The 13,356-nt window shown below is 41.4% G+C and overlaps 1 protein-coding gene across 2 annotated transcripts in view; it reads right to left on the bottom strand.

The window, feature by feature from the left end:
- The window catches only part of SLC7A2 (solute carrier family 7 member 2), a 65,860-nt gene extending 53,075 nt beyond the window's left edge, over positions 1–12,785 (bottom strand). Inside the window, exon 1 of one of the 2 annotated variants that reach the window (XM_032844905.1) lies at positions 12,633–12,785. The gene's annotated coding sequence lies outside the window, so the exon portion shown is untranslated. The remainder of the gene's footprint in view (positions 1–12,632) is intronic. The other variant, XM_032844908.1, reaches the window with a different exon arrangement.
- Positions 12,786–13,356: the final 571 nt, after the last annotated feature.

Raw genomic sequence — 13,356 nt, 5'->3', positions numbered from 1 at the left:
TGACTCACAGGGGAACTTCTTGAGAAAACACATTTGCCTTTTCTTTCTTTTTTTTTTTTTTTTGGAATAACTACAAGGTGCTCTTCCACGCAAAGTTAAAGGGAGGCTATAAATGGATAAAGATGCAGATTTTTCTTTAAAAGTTACACAATTACCCTCCCTATATTCACTGTTCATTTTTATGCTTTGAAAAGTTTGCCCATTATCCTAAAGTTAGCATTTAAAGTCAGGCTTGAGGGAAAGGGAGTATAGGAAGAGAATGAGGGGGAGGAGGGAAGTGATGCTGGTTTCCCCACACAATAGTGTTCTCCCCAAAGTCTCTGCCAGTGCTCGTAACAACGCTCTTCAAGGCTGACCTTATCCAAAGGAGAAAACACAACCCATGTTCCRAGGACAGCAGCAGCCAGTTAAGGATGACACCCAGAGCATGGTCTACAAAGGAGTTCAGCCTTGACAACTGAGGCTCTGCTGAGCGCTAGGCTCAGGTTTAACTAGACAGATCGCCCATTCACTTCCAACTAAAAGAAGAATGGTAAGGGAGGGGGAGGAGGAAGATGGAAAAGGAAAGAGGACAAGGGGATAAAGACAAGGAGGGGAAGGGCAAAGGGAATGAAAGGGGAGGAGGGGGAGGAAGAGGACAGGGAGGAGGAAAAGGAGACCAAGATGGGGAGGGGGGAAGGAGAGGGATGAAGGAAAGAGGACAAGGGGACTGAGAGGAGTGGGGGAGAGGAGAAAACCTGGAGCCTGCTGTAAATGCATCCTTGATTACAAGCTGAATTATCTTAAGCAGCTACAGCGGCCCCTGCCCCTCCTCCCCAGTACATCCCAGCTACCTAACAGGGTCTCTAACATCTGAGTGGCATTTTATCTGGATATGGTCAGAAAAGACACCAAGAAGCTCTTGATGGGAAAACCTAGGGGATAATAAGTAGCAACAGTCTACTTGCCATTTTTCTTCTAGAGCAAGAAAGGAGTTTAAGGATTCTTCTGATGCTCTAAGCCCCTCTTTTTCTAAATACTGAAATAGAGTTGGAAAAAATCAGCATTTACTGGGAATTAAGAAAGAGAAAATGTGGATTTTTTTTCTACAGCTATAAATATTCTCAGCATTTTATTGTTTTAAATATGTAAAAATCATCATTTATGTTACCAGTTAGGAAATTCTGACTTTTCTGTAGAAGTCTGCACACACAATCTCCAGCTCTCTCTTCCATGATACATACATCTATGTGGAATAATTAGGCATAATTCTGCTTGGAATGAAATGGGACAGGCATCTTCTGAGCCTAAAAATCTCGTGATTTATTAACACCAGCAATGCTGTATTTGATGCCTTCAAAGGCACGGAAAATTCAATTCCGGAAATAATTTCAGTCTAGTTTGAAGTGAACACTGGAGAAAAATTACTTTCTCTACCTTGAAACACTAGTCTACGTACAACATTTTGTTGGGGGCAAAAAAAAAAAAGAATAACAATTCTCGCACTTTTTTAAAAGATTTTATTTATTTATTTGACAGAGAGAGATCACAAGTAGGAAGAGAGAGAGGGGGAAGCAGGCTCCCCACTGAGCAGAGAGCCTGATGTGGGGCTCAATCCCAGGACCCTGGGATCATGACCTGAGCCGAAGGCAGAGGCTTAACCCACTGAGCCACCCAGGTGCCCTGGATTCTTGCATTCTTTTTTCACCTTTTATGTCGTGCAACAGAAACTACACTTGGTTCAATAAGACGAGCAGTTTTCTTCCACTTCTTGAAAACGGCCTGAATTCTGATTCATGCATACAAAGTTATAAGTGAAATTATATGGTTTAACTTTACCAGTTCCCCTGGTCTAGTGGGTCATGTATTAAAATTGTGCATGACGAAGTCAAGTTTTCAACTGAGCTTTCAATTACCACTTGCACCAGCTGCAGCTGCTGTCTGCCTCCCCACTCGCCAAGTCACCCCGAGGCAGCCACATCATCCCACCTGCCTCCCGCCACTGGCACCTCCACCTTTTGACGTCCCACAAGAGTTAAGCAACAACTATGAAGGGGCTGGTCAATCAACAGAAAGTCAAACATTAGCAACCGTACTAAATAATTTCAAAATTGGGGGATTAGAGAAATGATGGGGTTCTCGAGGCCTTAAGATTTCAAATCCTTAAAAACATTAAGTTACTATTATTCCAATGTCGTGCAATGAGATCAAAGTGCCTGCAGTTTCCAGTCACTGGAGCAATTTATCAGTTTTGAAAGTAGTCAGGCATGAAACATGCCTAGAGTTTGCACTGTAGTAAAAATTAAAAAATACTTTAAATATTGTATAACTTTTAAAGTGGCAATGCTAGGTTTATCCTTCACGTTTATTTTGAACTCTGCAGCAAAAACGACCAGAATAATGTAAATATGCTGTTCATTATTCAGAAGGTTCACACAGCCTATTTCAGTGAGATAAAATGCACTATCAACAGAAATTTTATGCAAAGTCTGCTCTTTGTTTGGCTCACTGAACTAAGTGCAAACCATCTGTTACCTACGATAATCAGGAAAAGTAAAAAAAAAAAAAAAAAAAAAATCAAATAGCTTTTTCCCCTCTTTTTCCAGATAGCACAACAGCACTCCAAACAGAACTTACTTGCTTAAAAGCATCACTGAGGAGGTTTAAATCCTAATGACTTTAGATTGCTTAGAACCCACATTTAAAGTCATTTTATTTTCAGGTTAAGATTACATTTTTCCTTTTTTTTTTTTTTTTTTGAAAAGCAAGCCATTAAAAAAATTGTTCACATCGTAAGAGTGTCACTACATGAAAATATCTTATTCAAATGTTAATGTCCAAGAAATTTTTTAAAATTACGCTAAAGTTGTGCTTTATAAAATTCCTACCACATATCTGGTATATTATGATTCTGATTTGCTTTCAGAAGCAGAACAGTCTGATATAAATCAGTGCTTTTGCTACATCAAAATCTTGAAATCAATTCTTGACTCTGGGCCTAGCTCTCCAACTTCAGATAAGTTATACCTCTGAAGATCTCAATTTCTTAACCTATAAAAAGAGAGGTCTAAAATGTTGTTCTCAGGAGTTTACCTCCTTGTCTTCCAAACTGGTCTATCATGATGTTTGGCTGACATATACATACTGCCAAGAACTTAGAAACTGCACGAATTATCCACAGGACAGTTTTTCAACATATTGTTGAGTTTAGGATTTGGAATACAAAACCAGCTATCACAACATTTTTTCCAGCGGTAGAACCAAATTTATGGGATACCAAGCCTTCTGCATGTCTTATCATCTAACAAAAGAGTGATTTTGGTTTTAAAGGTGAAATTGTTTCTCAGGAGAGTTTAAAACAGGCACCCACCCAAGATCTGTTTTCAAAGCTCTAGTACTACAAATTTTATCAACACCCACTGTTGCTTCTTAATGGCATGCAAATGTGCTTTGTGCTCTTTTCTTGATGAATACTGCATACACAAGTCCTACTCCACCTACACAACCACAATGGCACCAACGTAATGTACTTAAAGAGAGCTCCTTGCAACAAAACATTACAAATTGTAAACACTTATCAAGTTTTGTGAAAGACAAGAATTTCAGTAGAGAAATCCACTTTAAAATCTTGTTCTTCATTAGGCACATTATTAAGCATCTGCAAGGCTGCTTTCTAGTCACTCTTGAATTCAGCATGACTTTGTTAGTTCCATTAAACTGTACCTTTTTTAACTTCCAGAGCTTTCTGTAAGAAAATCCACACCAGACTGACACTGAGACATTGTCAGATTTCAAATGTCTCTCTAAAGATGCTCTGATTTTAGATGGGAAAAGAGGGCACTGACTATTCTTATGCATTATTTTTTTCCTTCCTGTTTATGTATATATTTACAACTATTTAGTTAAAGTGGTCTCAGTTAAGTTTAGAATCAAATCTATTTCCTGGTCCATAGCCGGACACAGAAATCTGTAGATCTGAGAATGTGGAAGACAGATGTTGATGCTGGAGATAACTGATATCCTAAGTGTTCCTTTGATGCCAGGCAACTGCTTCCATGATGGCACAAATGAGAATGGTCTTCAGTGGGTTACTGTCACAGCATTTAACTGGAGCCACACTTACCTCTGAGCCTTTTCTCAGCTCCTCCATGGAGGCCATGAGCAGCCCTCGACCAGCAAGAATAAAGGATGTATGACCCAAGAAGGCCCCACCCTACCCTAAAACATCCTCTCCTAAGATACTTTCCCAAGGATTTGAAATGGCTTCTGGATCACAGGATTCTCATCCTGTGGGATCCTAAAACCCTAGGTATGAATTCAGAACAGCTTAAACTGCCAGATACAATATAGAAATTAAGGGGGGCATTTGTATTTTTCATGTGTGGTTCTTCTTTTTCCCATGAAAACATAAACATAATCAGAATGGACAGAAGGAGGGACTCCTTCTCTATCAAAAAACTGTAAGTACTATTTGTTCAAAGACAGTTGATCCAAATTGTACGAAACTTGTCATGAAACCTTCCACTAAAAAGACAGTAAGTCAATGCAACCTTTCCTTTCCAACCTAAATCTCTTTATTCTCCCATTTGATTCACTTGTCCAATCTTTTAAGAGCTGGAGAGTTAAATTTCAGAGACTGCTCCAATAGCAAGGACCTCAAGTTATAAATATTAAGATGATTCTACTATGATTACATGAATATATTAAATGATTCTGCTATCTTCCCTTTAAAAAAGTTCATGTACATTTGTCGTATACATTGAGAAGCCAAAGAGGAGAAGCTTTGGTAGGGAAGTAACTCTGAATGCCATTGAGTTCCATAGTGCTTAAACTGTGAGCCACCAGAGCATCTCATTCATAAGGCACATCCTCAGGGCACAGAGTGGGCACTCAATCTTTACTCTAAGCTGAAATGCACTGAAAAACTCAGCCGTGTTGTTTGTTTTAGGTGATGAACAAAGTGAACTCTCAGTAGGTTTTGGGCTTGGATGATTCTTTTCACTCCTTCAGATTAAGTCTAGGGCCACGCACGCCGTCAAACCTGACAATGCAACATGACAATGCAACAGGTCAAACCTGAACTAGCGATCTCACTTTGCTTGCTTAGCCACAGCCAAAAGGACTTGATTTTCATGCATACACTGCCCTGGGGGAAAAAAAGAGTTAGATTCCTAACATGGCCAAGACAGTTCAGAGTGTTAAGGAGCCCTCAGGATGGAGTGTCAAATCTCACCCCTGGATCCTTCCAATCAACTGCTCAAGGAACAACAGAATTAAAGAAACCCCTTAAAACTTGATGTTGGATTCAAACACAAATGTACAATTGTGTTGTTTAATATGGTCATCAAAATGGCTCAGTAGGTTAAGCCTTTGCCTTCGGCTCAGGTCATGATCTCAGACTCCTGGGATGAAACCCTGCATCTGCTCTCTGCTCAGCAGGGAGCCTGCTTCCCTGGGGGGGGGAGGGGCTACTTGTGATCTCTCTCTATCTAATAAATAAATAAAATCTTTTTAAAAAACAAAAATCTACGCAGACTAGCCTGAATTTATTGGGCACAGGATTTTCCCAGAGGAAGCCACACCTAAGTTGATACAAACTATCAGCAAGTTTTCATTTAGATTTTTATGGAGTTGCAAACATCTTTGTAGACTATGAGCCCCATGAGAAAGTAGTAAGAAGTATCTCCTCTGCTTCAAGAGACCAGGAACAATACAGAACTGAACACAAAGTGAATTTCAAGAGGAAAAAAAGAGTCACTCTCTAAAGAAAGCTGCCCTTCTGAATGAAAGGGGAAAACTTCATTTAATACAAACGTTCCCTACTTGAAGGAACAATTCAAGACGTTTGCAAAGACTTTTATTTGCTAATTTATTTAGGAGAAATTTAAGGTTTTTCTATTCATAGAGTATTTTAAAATAATAATACAATGAATATCCACTCACCATCAAACCCAAGAACTTAGAATATTTATTGGTCAGACATGAACCAATCAGTAATGGCATGACAACAGTATGCTACAAATGAATAATTAGGATTAATGTAATTCTTAGCACCTAAGGTCCAGTAAACAAAAACCTCGTGAAGTGATCTTTTGTGTGTGTGTGAAGAGATTTTTAATAAGATTTGTCTTCGTAAACTAAAATGTAAATTAATTACCAGTCCTTCTTATCCCCACCCCCTCTCAGGAACAATCATCAGGTGTTTTCATTTTTGTTTTTAATGGTATATTCTCAAGAACCTTGAAACCTGGAAGGTGAAAATGTAGCACTTGGCTCCGTGTCTTCATGGAGACCTTCTGTGCACCACCCAAGAACTCTGACAGGAACTGAAATATAGTTTGGGTTTTATAGTCTCTTTAAAATATTTTCTTTTCTAGGGTGCCTGGGTGGCTCAGTGGGTTAAGCCTCTGCCTTCAGCTCAGGTCATGATCTCAGGGTCCTGGGACCAAGCCCTGCATTGGGCCCTCTGCTCATCACCTGCTTCCCTCTCTCTCTCTGCCTGCCTCTCTGCCTACTTGTGATCTCTCTATGTCAAATAAATAAAATCTTTAAAATAAAATTTTAAATAAAATATTTTTTTTCTTCTACTAGGTCAACGGTAGGACACTAAACTAAATGTGCTTTCTTCTAACAAATTAGCTCTTTCCTCTCTAATGTGGGATAGACAAGTCATCAGCACTTTTTGTCCATCCCTTGTCCATTGCAAGCTGAAAGCAAATATTGTAACTGTCACTCAAGTGGAGACACGGACTGCTTTCCTGGTCTTGAGCGGATGTTCTGTGCAAGAAGCAGTAATGAGAGGATGGATGAAGACCTCTTGTGATCTTTCCATTGTTGAGAGTCTCTTTATGGGATTTTAAACTCATTACATTTGCAAAAATGTGCCATGCTAGCCTAATGTAAGAACTCAACTGTTAGAGTGAGATATTAAAATAATTTCATGTTCTTAATTTGATTGCACTTTTGGAATGGCTTTATTCTTCAAGATTTCCATCTAAAATATAATCTCCTAATGTGTTTTAACATTTCTTCTGAATTTACAGTTAAACATAATTTACCAGAAGTCTGGGGTGATAAATGGTAAACAATTTTGCCAGACTAATAATAAGTATTATTGCACTCCCAAATGCATATTTTGGTGAATAACTATTCAGCCAAATTCAAGTCCAAGTGATTCAAGTTTTACCAAAGAGCAACTAGAGAAGGAAGATTGGCTTTAACAGCAATGACAGTAACTGTAATGATGATAATACCTGAATTGGGTGGGCATTTAGTCAATGTCAGAAACACAACACATACTTTTTTTAAAAAAGTAAAGTTTAGAATAGATGGTTATCTCTTGTCCTGATACCTTCAGCTATTTGTGTCACTCAACTGGCAGCTTTATCATTCCCTTTCCATCGTATGATTGCTTGTTAACTCCTTCACTGGGTGATCAACGCCCAGAGAATAGGAGCCAAGTTATTTATTTTTTGCTTCTCTACGGACTCCAGATCTGGGCAGTAAATATATACAATGTATTCCAGATCTGGGCAGTAAATACACACAACACATACACATCCAAAATGGATTAACTAACTGCTGTTTTCATGGAATACTCCAAATAGATTCTCTCATAAGATATTCTTAGAATAAAAAATGACAAAGCCGTATTTCCTATTCCAAGGCAATCCTCAAGTATCGAAACAATGTTCAGTAACTTGGATGCACACACAACTGCTAAACACTATAAATTCTGCATATGAGTTGCGGTAAATTTTGCATATTAGTTTCATAAAAAAAAATCTAGTTGTTTCCACCAAATGCATACCTTCTTTTGGAAACCAGACAGCAGGAATGGGGAGAGGGAGGGAACATAACCCACATGCTTTGGGAAAATAAACTCTCCATATGATACAGAGATGATTTCCCATTCCTACCACTCAGATATATTTCAAATTCTAGAGATCGTAGTGTGATTTTTAAAAGTAGAAAGCGAATCGCGTTCTGAAAATCTGCCTTCAGCATGCATTGAATGTACAAAACTAAGGCTGAACATGCAAAGAGACCCCATTTTTTTCCCGTAAGTTTCAACACACAATCAGTTAGTTCCACTATCGCTTACCTCCACTCTCCCTTATTTCACTAGTGACTATCATCATTATCATCGTTTACCCATATAACAGCTAGATACCCAGAGTCAAGGCAAAAAAAGACCCTAACCAACCAATCTTTATCTCTAATGATCAAAATACCAACTCCTATACCATTTTTTGGTCTACACAGAAGTAAAATAATGAAAAATAAAGTTTCACGTGTACTTTCTTTCTTAATTGTTTTGAAGAGATGAGCATTTATTTTTCAGTAGAACACGTCCACTTATCTTAAAATCTGAACTAAAAAAAAAAGTGGGGGAGGGGCAAAAGTAGAATAAAATGAGAGCTTCTTAATTACAGCATCATTCAGCATTCCTGTGACATGAAGCTCTCTCCACCATGATCACTAGGCTCACTAGGAAGGAGGCTTTGATGGCATAAACAGGATTGTATTACGTATAATTGTATAAAGACCTAGGGAGGCTTCCTGAAGCCAGACTGGGTTAAGGAAAGAAAAGAATTTTCCCCAGAACTGTGGGAAAAGCTAGTAAGAATCAACAAGGGACATAAAAATTCTTTGCTGTATATTGTTCACAAAATATTCCAAAAATGAATACAACATAGGGCTTTTTTTTTTTTAAACTCCTAAAAGAAAGGTTAAGGAATGTTCTTATATCATCTGTCTCAGCCGAGACCCAGATTGGCTCACAAAGAGAGGTACTAATATGGCACCAGGAAAGTAGGGGTTTTGTTTTTATTTATTTTATTTTTTGAAGGGGGATGGAAAGAAGCATAAAATCAAATTAATAACACATGCAGAATGAAATCATCACATAGGACGCTGTAGCCTGATGATTCCATCTTGGATGTAAGAACTCCCCAAGAGTTTCAACAACGTATGTCCATACACACGCAGAAAACCGGAACCACAGATTTCCCTGAATAGAGAGATCCAGCGTAAAATTCTAAATAGGAACCAAGAGATGCAACCCACCTATTTAAATCCAGCCTTTTAAACAAAAACTGCTTTAACTCAAATCTTAAAAGTCAATACTAATGGCACTTACCAATGAGAAGGTTAACTCACGGCAGCAGAGGCCATTCCCAGAAACATGTAAAGTTTAAGAGTTCGTAAGCCCAAGAAAAACAATAGTGCACTCTGTGTTTCCACAGATTAACTTATGTTTATTAAGTTGGACAAGAAAAATTAATAGATAAATCATGTTCTGATTATCTTAACTGAGCTACTGAGAACCTGGCCGACCGCTGAGAGCTGGTGGAAATGAACCCCCAGCTGTTGGTTTGGTTTTGTCAATGGCATCTACAACATTTCCACAGCCACAAACACCACTTCTAAAACAACAGCCAAAAAGGCAAGCAAAAGAATATGTAAGAATCAGGACAAATATATAACTACCGGTCAAAGACAAAAATGTCAAGCATAAGTGCTTTTGATGATGGAACAGTAAGAAGCACCCTCTCCACATATGAGAGAGTGTATTCTTGCTTTCTAGTGTACATGGTACTCAAATCATCTGTTTACTGGTATTGTTACTTTATATAAAATTACAACAACAAAATAACTACTCATCAATCCATCAATGAAGGGTTTCCCAAATGTAAACTAGCTGAAGAATCCTTCCAAAATTGGAGCCACACATTACTTTAGGTGGTCCGATGCCTAGAACCGAGTAGGGACCCAGTAATTTTCAATGAAGGAATATATATTCAAATATATATTTGAACATAAGACCCTTTCTCAAATTATTGAAATCAGTAGGGATTCACTCAACAATAAGACATACTGAGCATGTGTTGTGTCAACATTGTGTTAGGCAATAGAATGAAAAGTTATTAAAACAGAAGACAATGGAAAGAATGTTTCATTAGGTTTCTTTAATCAAGGCTTTATCGGTATGGTTTTATAAACTCAGATTAATGGTATAGAAATGAGTTAACCACATAGATTTTCCAAACCATTTAAATGAGTTCTACCAATAAGGGAAATCCTACAGTTAGCTGAGTTTTTTAATATTCAGTTGGATGACAAAATATTCAAATGAGGCACACAGTACTAAATATGTGAACGTTCAGAAATATATCCAATTGGAAATGTCACTTTTGTTCTGACATCCAGTAACTGGTCTACAGGAACCCAGTCCTTAAAAATCAATGTGTTCATATCACGCTTGGGAAAGTAAAACAACCAGTCACATAGGATGTTTTCAATATTCTATTCTGAAAGTCGGTCACTGAAGGGCATCAAATTAAAACCAGCAGATGGCCCTGAACACTTTAAAAAAATACTACTGTTGGTATATAGCTAGGGATATGTGGAGTAGCAAGCAAATAAAACAGAAGGGAAGATAGAAACTAGGCTAAACAGAGAATTCACCGAAGGAAAACTATGGAAGAGAGTCCCTTTGAAAAAGCAGGCTGAAAAGAGCAGAAACAGCCAGAGATGAGGGCTCAGGTCTGGCCAGAAGAGCCAAAAGAAGCGGTAAGAACTTTAAGGCAGTACAACAAAAGGTGGGCCATGCAGAATAGAGACCATGCACTTTCCCACTCTGCAAAGATGAGCAGATGTGTGGCGGAAAGCAAGACCTTGAAAATTCTTCAGGCACAAATGTTCAAAAACAAAAACCAAAAAAGGCTCAGTCAGTTAAGCGGCTGCCTTTGGCTCAGGTCATGATCCCAGGGTCCTGGGATCTAGTCCTACATTGGGCTCCTTGCTCAGCAGGGAGCCTGCTTCTCCCTCTGCCTGCAACTCCCCCTGCTTGTGCTCTTTCCCTCCCTCTCTCTCTTCCTCCCTGACAAATAAATCAAGAAAATCTTAAAAAATACATCTATGAGAATGTAAGATGAAAAACTCCAGAGTATTCTCAGACTTTTCAAACACCGATAGCTACCTTGACTCCCCTCCCAGCCTCTAATTCTCTTTAACAGACTCTAAGTCCACTGATAATGATTAGAGATTTTGGAATCAAAAGGGCTTTGCCGACAACATGTTAAAGAGGCCAAAGATTCTGCAAACTGAATCCCAGGGGATATCAGGCAGAGTTTTACTCTGATCTCCAAGGCCATGGCACACCCTTAAAGATTAAAATGCCTTAAGGTAAATGACATTCCCCAGTCAGGCACAATGTGGAAACCAAGTGAAGGCAAGGGAGAAAACTGGGAAAAAAAAAAAAATCCTAATAAATAATGCGGCCTCCCAGGGTTAACCCAGAGTAGCTAACTAGGAACTTTTTAGTAAAGGAAAAAAATTAAAAATGCATATTTGCTTCTGCACCAAAAGATCATTTCATTTCAAGCTTTAGTGCAATTGAAAGAAAAAAGGAGTTAATTTACAAGGGAAAAAGCAGCTATCAGAATGTATACACTTAAATTATTCTTATTTGCACATCCCTTAGAAAAAGAGCAAAAACACAATTGCTTACAATTTCCTGGAGCGATAATTATTATAAAAGTTTACGGGGGAAAGAGGCGACTGAAATTTTAAGGACTGGCTGGGGCAAGAGTGCAAAAGTATCAAGTCAGAGGTCACATACACACTCACTTGACATGCCAGCCCCCGCCAACATTCAGAGAGCTCTATCTGAATAAAATCTGACGATATCCCCTCATTAAAAGGATGAAGGCTTCTGAACCTGCGACCAGTCCTAAAAGTCAACGAAATCGTTTTGGAGGCAGTTCTGCATAAATGTATGCAAGTTTGAATAGGTTGAACCTTTTTACTCCTGAAATCTAGGCACTGATTCCACTTGCAAAGACGCGCAGGACTCGTGTGCGTATTTTTAAATATCTTGAAGACACCGCCTCTGAAGACCTTACTCCCTGGACTGGGTTATACGCTTCCGTGCATGTGGGAAAGTTCTCCGGAGGAATGGATATCCTAAGGCGACGGACTTGGGATCGCCTAAAGCATCAAGAATGGCATTTCGCGTTCGAAGCTGAAGACTGCATGGAAGAGGCTTAAAAGGGTATATACAGCCCCTCTCAAACGTGTTTAAAACTGCACCCATTACTTTCAAGAACCCCCAAACACACATCACAACATTTGATCTGTCCTACCCGTCCCGGTCAGGTCTAGGACGAGAAAGGCTTCCACAGCTCCAAGCGCTGTTCTACATTTAAACCAAGAATCTCTGGAAGGCGACTTCAGGGACCCGTCAGTGCGCAGAACGGGGGCGGGGGAGAGCGGGTTTGCGCCCCCGGAGATGGGTGCCCAGGGCCGCCCCCCCCGGACAAGAGCGCCTCAACGGCTCCCGCAAGAAGTGCCCGCCGTCTCCCAGTCGCCGCGACCCTCGCCGCTGCCGCGGACCCCGATGCCTTGGGGCACACGCGGCTGCACGGGGCTGGCCCGGGCGAGGCGCAGACCGCCGACACAGAGGTCCGCGGCGGCACCCCCTCCCGCCGCCCCGAGGCTGTCGGTTTCCGAGTCGCGGCAGCGCGGCCTCGGGGCAGCTGCGCGCAGCCGGACGCGGCCCTCCGCGCCCCCGCCCAGCCCTTTCCCCTCCCGCGCAGGCCGCCCCTCGCCGGCGGCCCCTCCGCGTGGCGGCACACTTGGCAACTTACTGGGGCAGTGCTAAGGCCGCGCCGAGGGGGCGGTGGTGGGCGAGCGGCTGGAGCGTGTCGGGGGCCAGCTGCTCCGGGAGGCTGAAGGAGCTGCCGCCGCCTCGCTGATCTGCGCGGAGAGGAGCGCCCGGGCCGCTGCGCTGCAGAAGGCGGGCTGGGCACGTGGGCGCCCCTCTGTGTAGCCGCGCCGGGGGCGGGGCGCGGGGCAGGGCGGTGCCGCCTCCTCCCTCCCCTGAGCGGTCCGCCCCGCGTCCGGACAGTCCCGGCTGCGCGCGCCAGCCCTCTGGCTAGGCGGTGTCCGGCCGCTGCGCCGCGTGGTGGGTTAGCGGCCTGGGGGAGCGCGGGCCCTCGCGGGCGTGCGCTCCCCCGGGCGGGAAGGGTGGGCGCGGGGCGCTCGGCCGGCTCCTGGAGCGTCGGGCCTGGGAAGCGTGGTTGCGCAGGAGGGAAAGCTGAATTCCTGCTCTCCTTGGAGGACCCAACCTCAGGGGCGTTGCCAGAGCTCTAAGTGGAGGTCTTCCAAGTGGGGTTTTTGTCCCCCGTTTACTATTCATTCTGAGAAGAATTCTTGAAGAAGAATGATAATAACATACTAATGATAATGATCAATAATAGACGCTTTGTCAAATAGTACTACTTCAGTAAAAAATCATGAACGTTTATAAAAATGTGCAGTTGCTATTCTGAAAATTCCAGTAAGAGTAGGTTGTCATGACTGAAGGTGGGC

This window comes from Lontra canadensis, unplaced genomic scaffold (assembly GCF_010015895.1).
Source record: "Lontra canadensis isolate GAN:19392208 unplaced genomic scaffold, GSC_riverotter_1.0 scaffold159, whole genome shotgun sequence".
In the NCBI taxonomy this organism is placed as follows: Eukaryota; Metazoa; Chordata; class Mammalia; order Carnivora; family Mustelidae; genus Lontra; species Lontra canadensis.
Note: the sequence above shows the minus strand (reverse complement) of the source record. Positions and strands in the feature narration are given on the sequence as shown.